Here is a 12,129-nt window from a genome sequence, read left to right as displayed (position 1 = left end):
TGAAATAAATAAAGGGGGTTGTGTGCTTTATATGGTATTACCCACATGAGTAGTATACAACTACTAAGGTGTGTGATGGTCCATTGTGTTGTTGTGTGCTTCACGCGCACACACACACACACACGCGCGCCCCGCCCCGCCACGCACCGCACCGGACCGGGCCGGGCCGGGTCGGGTCGAAGGGCGATTTGGGCGAATGTCTCGGCGTCTCGCGTACGCGAGGCGACCTGGGCGAAGATTTTATTTATTTGAGAATTATTTTAATTCGAATTTATTTATCGGTGATTGGATTATTGGGCTGGGTTCTGAAATAGGCTAAGTAGTCTAAATATATTGAACCTGCAAATAATCTGATCTGTAACAAGTTCTGATATAAGAATCAGAACTTAAGAACTGATGAATAAAATCAGAACTTAACAAGTTCTGATATCAGAATCATAACTTAAGTACTGATGAGTCGAATCAGAACTTAAGTACTGATGAGTCGAATCAGAACTTAACTTAAGTTCTGATAATAATGTGGGTGTTAATGTGAAAAGCTGTTACAAATAATTTGAATTCAAAATCTGATCAGTTTTTATTTTTTATTAATGAAGCAGTTTAATTCAGACATTAAGTGTGTTGACAGTTTCATTTTTCCTCTCCTATAAATAGAGGCTAAACTGAATGAATAAATATATACAACACACTACATTCTCATCTCTTCTCTTCAACCTCTCTGCATTTCTCTCCCATAAGTCCTGAAGTGCTGATATTTTCCGGCGACTGAGGTGCTGGTCGAAGTGGAGGTTTTGTTACTGCTGTTAACATAAACTCCGAGCTGTTTTATCCTGGTGGAGATATTGCGCACATCCCAAACGCAGCAGGTAGGGGGCAATAATCTCTTCAAGAGCAGCCAGGACTTCGAGCAAGACCTGGTGACTCAGTTGTGATTATTTTCTTGGCATTTTGTATCTGTAAACCTTTATTTCAGTCACTGTTGAAAGCTATGGTTTCGGGTACACCTTTCTTTCTCTCTTCGTTATTTCAGTTACTGATTTTGTTTACCTGCATGTTTTGTTTTGTTAACTGTGGTCTTGGCCTAAACTTGTTAAATTCTTTATACACTTGCCTCTATGTTGCTATACTTGTTAGTGAGTTTCTCAACATTCTTGAAGAGATTATTGGTTATTTAGAATTTAGCATAATGGTTAACGAAAGTGAGGTTATCGTTGGTGGTGGTAGCAGTTCGGGTGTAACTGCTGGGGCCATTGATTGGACCACCTATAGTTTCCCACAGGCTGTTGAACTAACCGGTTTACCGGAGAAATTCAACGGTGGCATTGGCTTTTCTCGCTGGCAGAAAAGGATGAAGCTGTGGTTGACTATAAAGGGTCTGTGGCCGGTTGTGGAATATGAGAAACCAGTAGTGGATCAAGAGAAGGCTGACACAGTTAAGGCTTTTGCGAAGTGGGCTGAGAAGGATGGAGTGGCTAGAGCGGCCATTCTTGCGGCACTAACAAACACTTTGTTTGATGTCTATTCTTCTGATGCCTACTCTGCAAAACTCTTATGGGAGAAGCTGGACTAGACACATAATACTGACTCACAAGGTCTAGAAAAGTATTCTGTGGCAAGGTTCCTTGAGTTCAAGCTGGTGGACAATAAGTCCATGACTGAGCAGGTGCATGAGTTCGAGATGATAGTGCATGCTTTGAAGGAGTCTGGAATGAATCTCCCGGAGAAGTTCAAGGTGATGAGTGTGATTGAAAAGCTCCCGAAGTCTTGGGAAGAATTCTCTCTCTCCCTGAAAAGACAGATAGGAGAGATCACCTGGACCAACCTTATGCTGGACATCTCGGTACAAGAACAACACAAGTCCAAACAGGGACATGTGATGCCAACTGAACACGGTACCTCGAAGGTAAACATAGCAACTGTAGGACAAAAGAGGAAGGCTTTTGCTAAGAAAGCTAATAGTAATAAACCTAAGGGTGACAAGGACAAGGCCAAGAAACCCAAGGCAAACAAACCATGCTGGTCTTGTGGGCAGGTTGGGCACTGGAGTAAGGACTGCCCTACGAAGAAAGCGAAGAAAACCGAGGTAGCACAAGCAAATGTTGTGCTTGGAACCGCAAGTGGGCCTGTAGTGAACATGGTTGTTGGTGAGGCTACGGCTTCTGAAACCAACGTTGACCGGTATGTATCCTACAACCCTGTGATATTTTCTACCTATCTGTCAAATGAATGGTTGATAGATACTGGAGCTAATGTACATATTTGTGCTGATATTAGTTTATTTGTATCTTATCAACAGAGTCATAGCCTTACTGTGAAGATGGGGAATGCTAGTATTGCTCAAGTACATGGAGTTGGAAACGTGGATCTGAAGTTCCCTTCAGGACGTATTCTATCTCTGACGAGAGTGCATCATGTTCCCGACATGCGTAGAAATATAATAAGTGGAAGCTGTTTAGTTTCTAGTGGTTTTGAAATTTCGTTCAAGTGTAATAAAGTAGTTCTTATTCACACTGGTACATTCTTTGGCAAGGGTTACTTGTCAAATGGTTTATTTGTTATTAATACGGATCCCGTTTTGGGAAGTTTGAATAATAATGTTATTCCTACTGTTAATTGTATTGAATCCTCAAATATATGGCATGCTAGACTAGGTCATTTAAACTTTGGTGCTCTTAAGAACATGATGAACTTAGAGTTGATTCCAAAATATACCATAGAAAAGAATTCTAAATGTCAAGTATGTGTGTCTGCTAAACAGATAAGGAAACCTTTTCATAACGTTGTTAGGGATTCAGACTTGTTAGATTTAGTACACACTGATATTTGTGAATTTGGTGGTGTGTTGACCAAGGACCAGTTTAGATACTTCATTACTTTTATAGATGATAGTAGTAGATATTGTTATGTTTATTTACTTAGACATAAGGATGAAGCACTTAGTAAATTCATTATATATAAAACTGAAGTAGAAAAACAAACTAGTAAGTTACTTAAAAGATTGAGATCTGATAGAGGTGGTGAGTATACGAGTAATGCTTTTAATGAATTTTGTGCAAACAATGGTATAGTTCATGAAGTTACTCCACCATACACACCTGAGTCTAATGGGGTTGCTGAGCGAAAGAACAGAACATTTAAAGATATGATTAATAGTATGCTTATTAACTCTGGGTTGCCTAAATACATGTGGGGAGAGGCTCTAAATACGGCTTGCCATATTTTGAATAGAGTCCCTCTGAAACACATGGATAAAACACCCTTGGAGTTATGGAAAGGCAGGATGACTAGTCTTAAGTATCTTCGTGTGTGGGGGTGCCTTGCTAAGGTGCTTGTTCCTGAACACAAGAGAAAGAAACTAGGTCCAAAGACTGTTGACTGTATCTTTCTGGGCTATCTTGAAACCACTACAGCTATGAGATTTTTAGTGTTAAAATCTGACATAGATGGTATAGTGGCAAACACGATAGTTGAATTTCGAGATGCGACATTCTTTGAGGATGTCTACCCTATGAAGACTGGAATACCTGAAACGACTTCTGAGGAAGATCCTACTCACACATCAAGTTCTATTCCTGATCATGTGGAAAAGATGACAAATGTGGGGGCGGAACCTAGTAGTAGCTCTATTCCTAAGGAATTAGAGGAACCAAGGAGAAGTAAGCGTGCAAAAATAGTCAAGGATTTTGGAGGTGATTTCATCACTTACAATATCGAGGACGAACCTTTAACTTTCCGGCAAGCTATGGATTCTTCTGAGTCAAGGCACTGGAAGGGCGCTATCAAGAGTGAAATTGACTCTATTGTTTCCAATGGAACATGGGAGTTGGTTGATCTCCCTCCTGGGTGTTCTACTATTGGGTGCAAATGGGTCTTTAAAAGGAAGTTGAACCCTGACGGCTCAATAGATAAGTACAAAGCTAGACTGGTAGCTAAGGGTTTTAAGCAAAAGGAAGGAATTGATTATTTTGATACATACTCTCCAGTTGCAAGAATGGTAACAATCCGAATGCTTATAGCATTGGCTTCAGTCCATGGTCTTATCATCCATCAGATGGATGTAAAGACGGCTTTTCTTCATGGTGAACTTGAGGAAGAGATTTATATAGATCAGCCTGATGGATTTGTTGCATCAGGCAATGAAAGGAAAGTATGTAAGTTGATCAAGTCCATCTATGGCTTGAAACAAGCTCCCAGAGATTGGCATAAAAAGTTTGATGAAACTATATTGCCTTTCAGTTATAAGATTAATGAAAGTGATAAGTGTGTCTACACTAAAGTTAAAGGTAAAGAGTGTGTTATTTTGTGCCTATATGTGGATGACATTTTACTGTTTGGAACCAATATTGAGATTATTAATGAGACTAAAGAATTCTTGAAAAGGCATTTTGAAATGAAGGATATGGGTGAGGCAAGTGTGATTCTTGGAATCAAATTGATTCAGTCCACTGAAGGAATAACCTTGACTCAATCTCATTATATAGAGAAATCTATACTTGAGAAATATGGTTATTCACAGTGTAGAATCGCTAGTACACCTTATGATTCGAAAGTTGCCCTTATCAAGAATACTTCAGGAGTGCCTGTGTCTCAGTTAAGGTATTCTCAGATTATTGGGAGCTTGCAGTATCTTGCTAACTGTACTAGACCAGATATTTCATATTCTGTGTCTAAATTGGCGAGATATACAAGCTGTCCAAACAGAACTCATTGGGATGCTCTTGATAGAGTACTTAGATATCTAAAAGCCACAATGTACCTTAGTTTACACTACAGGAGATTTCCTGGTGTGCTTGAAGGGTACAGTGATGAAAGTTGGATAGCTAAGAAGTCTGGTTCCAATGGAGTGACTGGATACGTGTTCACCTTGGCTGGTGGAGCAATATCCTGGAAGTCAAGCAGACAGACTATTGTTACTCGGTCTACTTTTGAGGCTGAGTTGTGTGCACTTGATGCCACAGGGACGGAGGCTGAATGGTTACACGGACTTATGTCTGCAATACCTGTAGTAAGCAGACCGCTTCCTGCTATTGCTATTCACTGTGATAGTCGAACAACTATCGACAAGATTAGCAGTAAAAAGCATAATGCTAAAACTAAGAGACACATCCAAGTTAGACTCAAGTCTATAAGGGGTTTAGTGACTGATAGGATCATAGCTATAGAGTTCATAGGAACTCAGAATAATATAGCTGATCCTCTTACTAAAGGACTGGAACCTGCAGTGGTCCTTAAGTCAAGGTTGGGGATGGGATTGTCAACCCATCATAATTCATCAACAGTGGGAACCCAATACACATGAGAGGAGATCCCTCGAAGTGTATTCAATGGGTAATAACAAGCTGTAAGGATGAGTTGGTAGTACCTTTGCTACATAGATGATACTATAGTATCTGAGTCTATCCCCTGTAAACCTAGAAGGTACTAACACTGCCAGAAAAGCAAGAGTGTTAAAACTCTGAATGGGATCAAGTCATTTGACGAGATAGAGGCAATATATCTCTGGAGATGCCCAGCTAAGCGAATGTAATTGTGTGGTCGCAATTAGAGGATAGGGTTAATCCTTGAAGCATTCGACGAACAGGATCGAGACATGACCATTAATGTCTCAAAGCCGTAGATTGGCACCATAACCTTTGACTTGTCGTCGTCTATGGAATATGGTTATACTAAATGGATTAAGATTCAAGGTGAAACATTCCATCTGAGTCCGATAGCCATTGAAGTAGAGGAATTAGGAGGGTTCAAACCCGGAAGGGTACCGACTCTGAAAAACAAGTCATGATGGGAAATTGATCACATTTCTGTATGGATTTATGGGGGATTGTTAGAAAATTAGGATTTTAGAGCTTAATTTAATTATGTTCTTGATGTTAATCCTAAAATCTAATGATTGGAAATTGTTCAATGATATTTGAACTTAAATTTTCATGTATGGTTTTAAGAATTTTCTTAATGAAATCCATATGAAATGAGAGATGAAAGTAGCTTGGAAAAGCTTGGAAAATTTGAGAATGTTTGTCCCACATTGAAATAAATAAAGGGGGTTGTGTGCTTTATATGGTATTACCCACATGAGTAGTATACAACTACTAAGGTGTGTGATGGTCCATTGTGTTGTTGTGTGCTTCACGCGCACACACACACACGCGCGCCCCGCCCCGCCACGCACCGCACCGGACCGGACCGGGTCGGGTCGAAGGGCGATTTGGGCGAATGTCTCGGCGTCTCGCGTACGCGAGGCGACCTGGGCGAGGATTTTATTTATTTGAGAATTATTTTAATTCGAATTTATTTATCGGTGATTGGATTATTGGGCTGGGTTCTGAAATAGGCTAAGTAGTCTAAATATATTGAACCTGCAAATAATCTGATCTGTAACAAGTTCTGATATAAGAATCAGAACTTAAGAACTGATGAATAAAATCAGAACTTAACAAGTTCTGATATCAGAATCATAACTTAAGTACTGATGAGTCGAATCAGAACTTAAGTACTGATGAGTCGAATCAGAACTTAACTTAAGTTCTGATAATAATGTGGGTGTTAATGTGAAAAGCTGTTACAAATAATTTGAATTCAAAATCTGATCAGTTTTTATTTTTTATTAATGAAGCAGTTTAATTCAGACATTAAGTGTGTTGACAGTTTCATTTTTCCTCTCCTATAAATAGAGGCTAAACTGAATGAATAAATATATACAACACACTACATTCTCATCTCTTCTCTTCAACCTCTCTGCATTTCTCTCCCATAAGTCCTGAAGTGCTGATATTTTCCGGCGACTGAGGTGCTGGTCGAAGTGGAGGTTTTGTTGCTGCTGTTAACATAAACTCCGAGCTGTTTTATCCTGGTGGAGATATTGCGCACATCCCAAACGCAGCAGGTAGGGGGCAATAATCTCTTCAAGAGCAGCCAGGACTTCGAGCAAGACCTGGTGACTCAGCTGTGATTATTTTCTTGGCATTTTGTATCTGTAAACCTTTATTTCAGTCACTGTTGAAAGCTATGGTTTCGGGTACATCTTTCTTTCTCTCTTCGTTATTTCAGTTACTGATTTTGTTTACCTGCATGTTTTGGTTTGTTAACTGTGGTCTTGGCCTAAACTTGTTAAATTCTTTATACACTTGCCTCTATGTTGCTATACTTGTTAGTGAGTTTCTCAACAGATCATGCCTCAGATAAAAGATGTAGAGTATTCGCGTTGAATAAAGTTGTTTTATGAAAAATGTTCTAAGTCGAGATATCGACAAGTCACAGATCAAGTTATATCGAGAAGTCCAAAATGACTTGTAGAGAAGTGCAAAGAGAAGTCCAAGAGATATCGACAAGTCAAATGAAGATGTAGAGAACTGGAGATATCGACAAGTCATTTCTGCATATAGAGATCTGAGAGATATCGATAAGTCAAATAAAGATGTGAAGAATTGGAGATATCAACAAGTTAATTTCTCATATAAAGATCTCAGAGATATCGATAAGTCAAATTGTGTATATAAGGATCTCATAGATATCGACAAGTCATTTCTACATGTTGAGATCTCAGACATATCGACAAGTCATTTCACATGCAAGGATCTAGAGACCTCGACAAGTCAAGTATACTTATTAAGAACTCACAGATCTCGATAAGTCATTGTACTTATCGAGATGTCACTTCTCTATAGAACAAATTGGAGATCTCGACATACTTTTGAAATTCAGAATGCAGACAAGTTCAAGATTCAAGTTTATCAGTCAACAAACAATTCATTCACTGAATTAAAAATTCTACAAAGCAGCTTGAAGAATACAAGATCAAGGGCCCAGATTCAAGGTTTTTGGCCTTCTTTGTTTCCATCAGGCCTGATCTGGTCCATCAGGCCTGATCAATGTGTTAACCTTTTTGGTCTGAATGTCATACATCTTCTAATCTGCCCTTATAGCCCAATTCACGTATAATTAATGCAATATTAATTACGTAATCAGAATTTATTTACTCCCTCTCAATTTTACTTTTACTTTTCCATTTTGAACGTATATAAGGTAGATGAATAAGGCCACATATTGCTATATTATGAGCAATAGAGAGAGAAAATGGGTAAAATTGTAAGTAATGCATTGAAAAAGAATGGTGAATAAAAAAAGTCAATAAAAAATTTATTTTTTTAAATTTTAAAAATGATGAAGTTCAAATAAACATACAAAATTTTGAAACTAGTAGTTGAAAATGGTTTCAAACACGTACGGGGTAAACACATTTTTTATTTTTACATTTTTTCTTATTGGCTTGAACTAGAAACTTTTGAGAAATATTTTTACTAATTCTTCACTATGTGTGTGGTATTTTTAAAGTCAATTAACAAAATTAATTTTTTCTATCAATCTAATTTGCATGAGAATGAAAAGTTATAATTTCAATTCATAATGTGATTTCAGTTTAAACTTCCCAACGTTAGAGTTTTCACTTTTTAGTGGAAGATTACTTTCATAAAACGCTTAACTACTAAGTTGTGAGATACACACACACACACACTGTATATGTAGTACAAAACAATGCAACTCATTTTTCTAAAATTTTACTATTAAAACTTGAATTTTAGATATTCATCATCTCTTTTTTGTTAGTCGTCTTATTAAAAGGTATTATAAACTTAGCACTAAAAAGTTATTGTGTAATATATACTTATTCTAGTAAATTTGGACTTGAATTTTCAGGTTTCAGATGCTATATTCCGTCCAATTACCCATATTGAAAAATTTGACTTATGTTGTTGTGTAGATACATAGACATTAAATATATATTTACATTCTTGAATAGTGTTCTTAGGCATATATATTTTGATATCTTGATTTTAAATTAAATAATTCTTTTCATATTAATATCTAGATCTATTTACACACTTGTATACGAACAGTTACATTCAGTACAAAATGGTAATAAATTGTTTTCAACAATCATAAATTCTCTCTTTATTTCAAAAAGATTTTCTCACCCACGTCAAAAATAATAACACTTTTGTTTAACTCATTCCTCAAAGAACAATGTTTCTAATTTCGAGAAGTTCAGTTTGAATTTTTAAAAGTGGGTCTTCCGTGTTCCTAAAATTTTCTTATAAATATCCTATAATTTTTAAAATCGACAATCAAAACCTACTCTCTTTATTTTGTCGAAAAACATTACCTCAAAAACATTGTTATGTGATATTTTTAAGAAACACATGTTTTAAGTTCACTAATTAATCCCTGTTTGAAATTTAAATATTTGTTATTATCATTGTATCATCACAGATGCATGCCATCATTTATATTTTTATTTTGAAACGTCTTGTTTCTATGCTTATATGTTTACTCGAATTGGATCGAAGAAACGAGTGATACAATTACAAAAAATTGATATTTAAACAAAATCAAATTGTAATATACATATATATATATATATATTGTTTATATTCTTAATTTTTTTAGTTTGAGTTTATATCCTAATTTTTTATATTCCGCTTTTTTAACAATTATTTTTAATTTTAGACCGCTTAGAACTAATATTATAATATCGAATTTTAATCTTTGACCGATAAGATTCTACCACTAAACGGTTGGTTTTACTTCCAATCTTAAGTACTATACAAAGATAATAAAATAATAAAATTTTATTATATTTTTGATATATTACAATCCTTGGACTTCTTACTTAAACCTAATTATGTATTACACATCAACTATAAATTATATTAATGCTCAGTTATACCAATATGACACAGATTTATCAAGTACTACATAAGATGTGTTACTGACGAAAAATTTAACATCAAAAGTTAAAAAACAGTGTTAAAAAGAATAACATAAAATTAAATAGTTCATTTTAAATCATTTAAAAAATCGTGGAAAGCACTTAATAACCACAAATACTATACAATATTTTGATTTCGGTTGAATGAGACAATGAAATCCTCTAAATTGTACTCATCAAAGAATTAAGTTTAACATGGAACTAAAGATTCTAATTAATTAAATATTTACTTTTATATTATGTACTCATCGTCATACCTCACTTTCATGGACAAAAATATGTGGACCCTAATTTGTACTCATTTTCAAAAATAATGGACCCCATTATTATATTGTTTTAACCACTTTTGTATTCATTATAAAGCAATGGTCGGTTACAAGAATGAAACTGTCAATACTTCGGTTATGTCATAAAAACTGTCGATATTTTTGTGTATAAGTACTCATAAATAACAGTCATATCTATTAACATTCAGTAGTCAGATTTTAAGGTTGAACCTCTATTATATTTCCAAACAGATATTTGATATGGATAGACAAGTAGCGAGTATAAGTTCACTATTCTTGTTAGGTTATACTAGTAAATTATATTGTTTTGGCTACAAATGCTCGTTTTATTTTAGGTACAACCAAAGTCAACGAGATAACAGGATGTCCTCCTGAAGATATATCGACAACTATTGTTATTGAAAAGTCAACAACTGAATTCAATGTAAAGAAAGTAGAAGCGGAACCAGATCCGGGTCGCGGTTCATTAACAAGTGAATTATGGGAGGAGCCTAGCGGCAGCCCATCCAAAGAATTAACAAGTGGCTTATGGGAGGAGCCTAGCGGTAGCCCGTCCAAAGAATTAATAAGTGGCTTATGGGAGGAGCCTAGCGGTAGCCCTTCCAAAGAATTAACAAGTGGCTTATGGGAGGAGCCTAGCGGTAGCCCATCCAAAGAATTAACAAGTGGTTTATGGGAGGAGTCTAGCGGTAGCCCATCCAAAGATGAATTAGAAAATTTCTCTTCCGCTAAAAATTAATAACCATAACCAAGTCCTTGTATAATTTTTAAGTTAATTAGTTCTTTAAAAAATTAAGAAATTAAAAACCGGTGTTTATAATGCGAGATTATATAATTGATATTTTGTTGTTCAATTTGAATGATAAAATAAATATTGTGGCTGCCGATTTATTTTTATTTTAGTTTTAATTTTTATTTGTTTATCCTCCATTTTGAACATATATAAGGTAGATGAAAGCAATTTAGACATTCATCATCTCTTTTTTGTTAGTCATCTCATTAAAACGTATTATAAACTTAACACTTTTTATTTTTAGCATTTGAACGAGAGTAATATCTTATTCTAGTAAATTTTGACTTGAATTTTGTTCAGATTTCGGATGTTATAATCTGTCCAATTACCTATATTGTAAAATTTGACTTATGTTGTTGTGTAGATATGTCGACATTAAACATATATTTACCTTTTTGAATTATCGACATAGACTGATATATTTTGATGTCTTGATTTTAAATTAAATAATTCTTTCCATATTAATATCTAGATCTATTTACACACTTGTATACGAATAGTTTCATTCAGTACAAAAGGTAATTAAATTATTTTCAACAATCATAAATTCTCTCTTAATTTCAAACAGATTTTCTCATCCACGTCAAAATATAATAACATTTTTGTTTAACTCATTCCTCAAAGAACAATGTTTCTAATTTCGAGAAGTTCAGTTTGAATTTTTAAAAGTGGGTCTTCCGTGTTCTTAAAATTTTCTTATAGATATCTTTTATTTTTTAAAATCGACAACCAAAACCTACTCTCTTTATTTTGTTGAAAAACATTACCTCAAAAAAAATTGTTAAGTGATATTTTTAAAAATTCATGTTTTAAGTTCATTAATTAATCATTGTCTAAAATTTGAATTTATGTTATTATCTTTCTATCATCACAGACGCATGCCATTATTTTTATTTTGAAACTTCTTGTTTCTATGTTTATATGTTTTCTCGAATTAGATCGAAGAAACGAGTGATTCAGTTACAACAAAATTGATATTAAAAAATCAAATTCTAATATATATATATATATTGTTTATATTCTTAATTTTTTTTTAGTTTGAGTTTATACATTAAGTTTTTATATCAGATGTTTTTGAAAATTATTTTTAATTTTAGCGTGCTTAGAACTTATAGTATAATATCGAATTTTAATATTTGACCAACAAGATTCTACCACTAAACGTTTGGTTTTACTTCTAATATTAAGTACTATACAAAGTGTTGTGCAAGACATGCATGTATAATAAAAAGACTAAGTCACATTGACAACCCTAAGATTAAGTTGTTTGATAATTAAATCTT

The sequence above is a fragment of the Apium graveolens genome, chromosome 5, assembly GCF_009905375.1.
Source record: "Apium graveolens cultivar Ventura chromosome 5, ASM990537v1, whole genome shotgun sequence".
Taxonomy (NCBI): Eukaryota; Viridiplantae; Streptophyta; class Magnoliopsida; order Apiales; family Apiaceae; genus Apium; species Apium graveolens.
Note: the sequence above shows the minus strand (reverse complement) of the source record.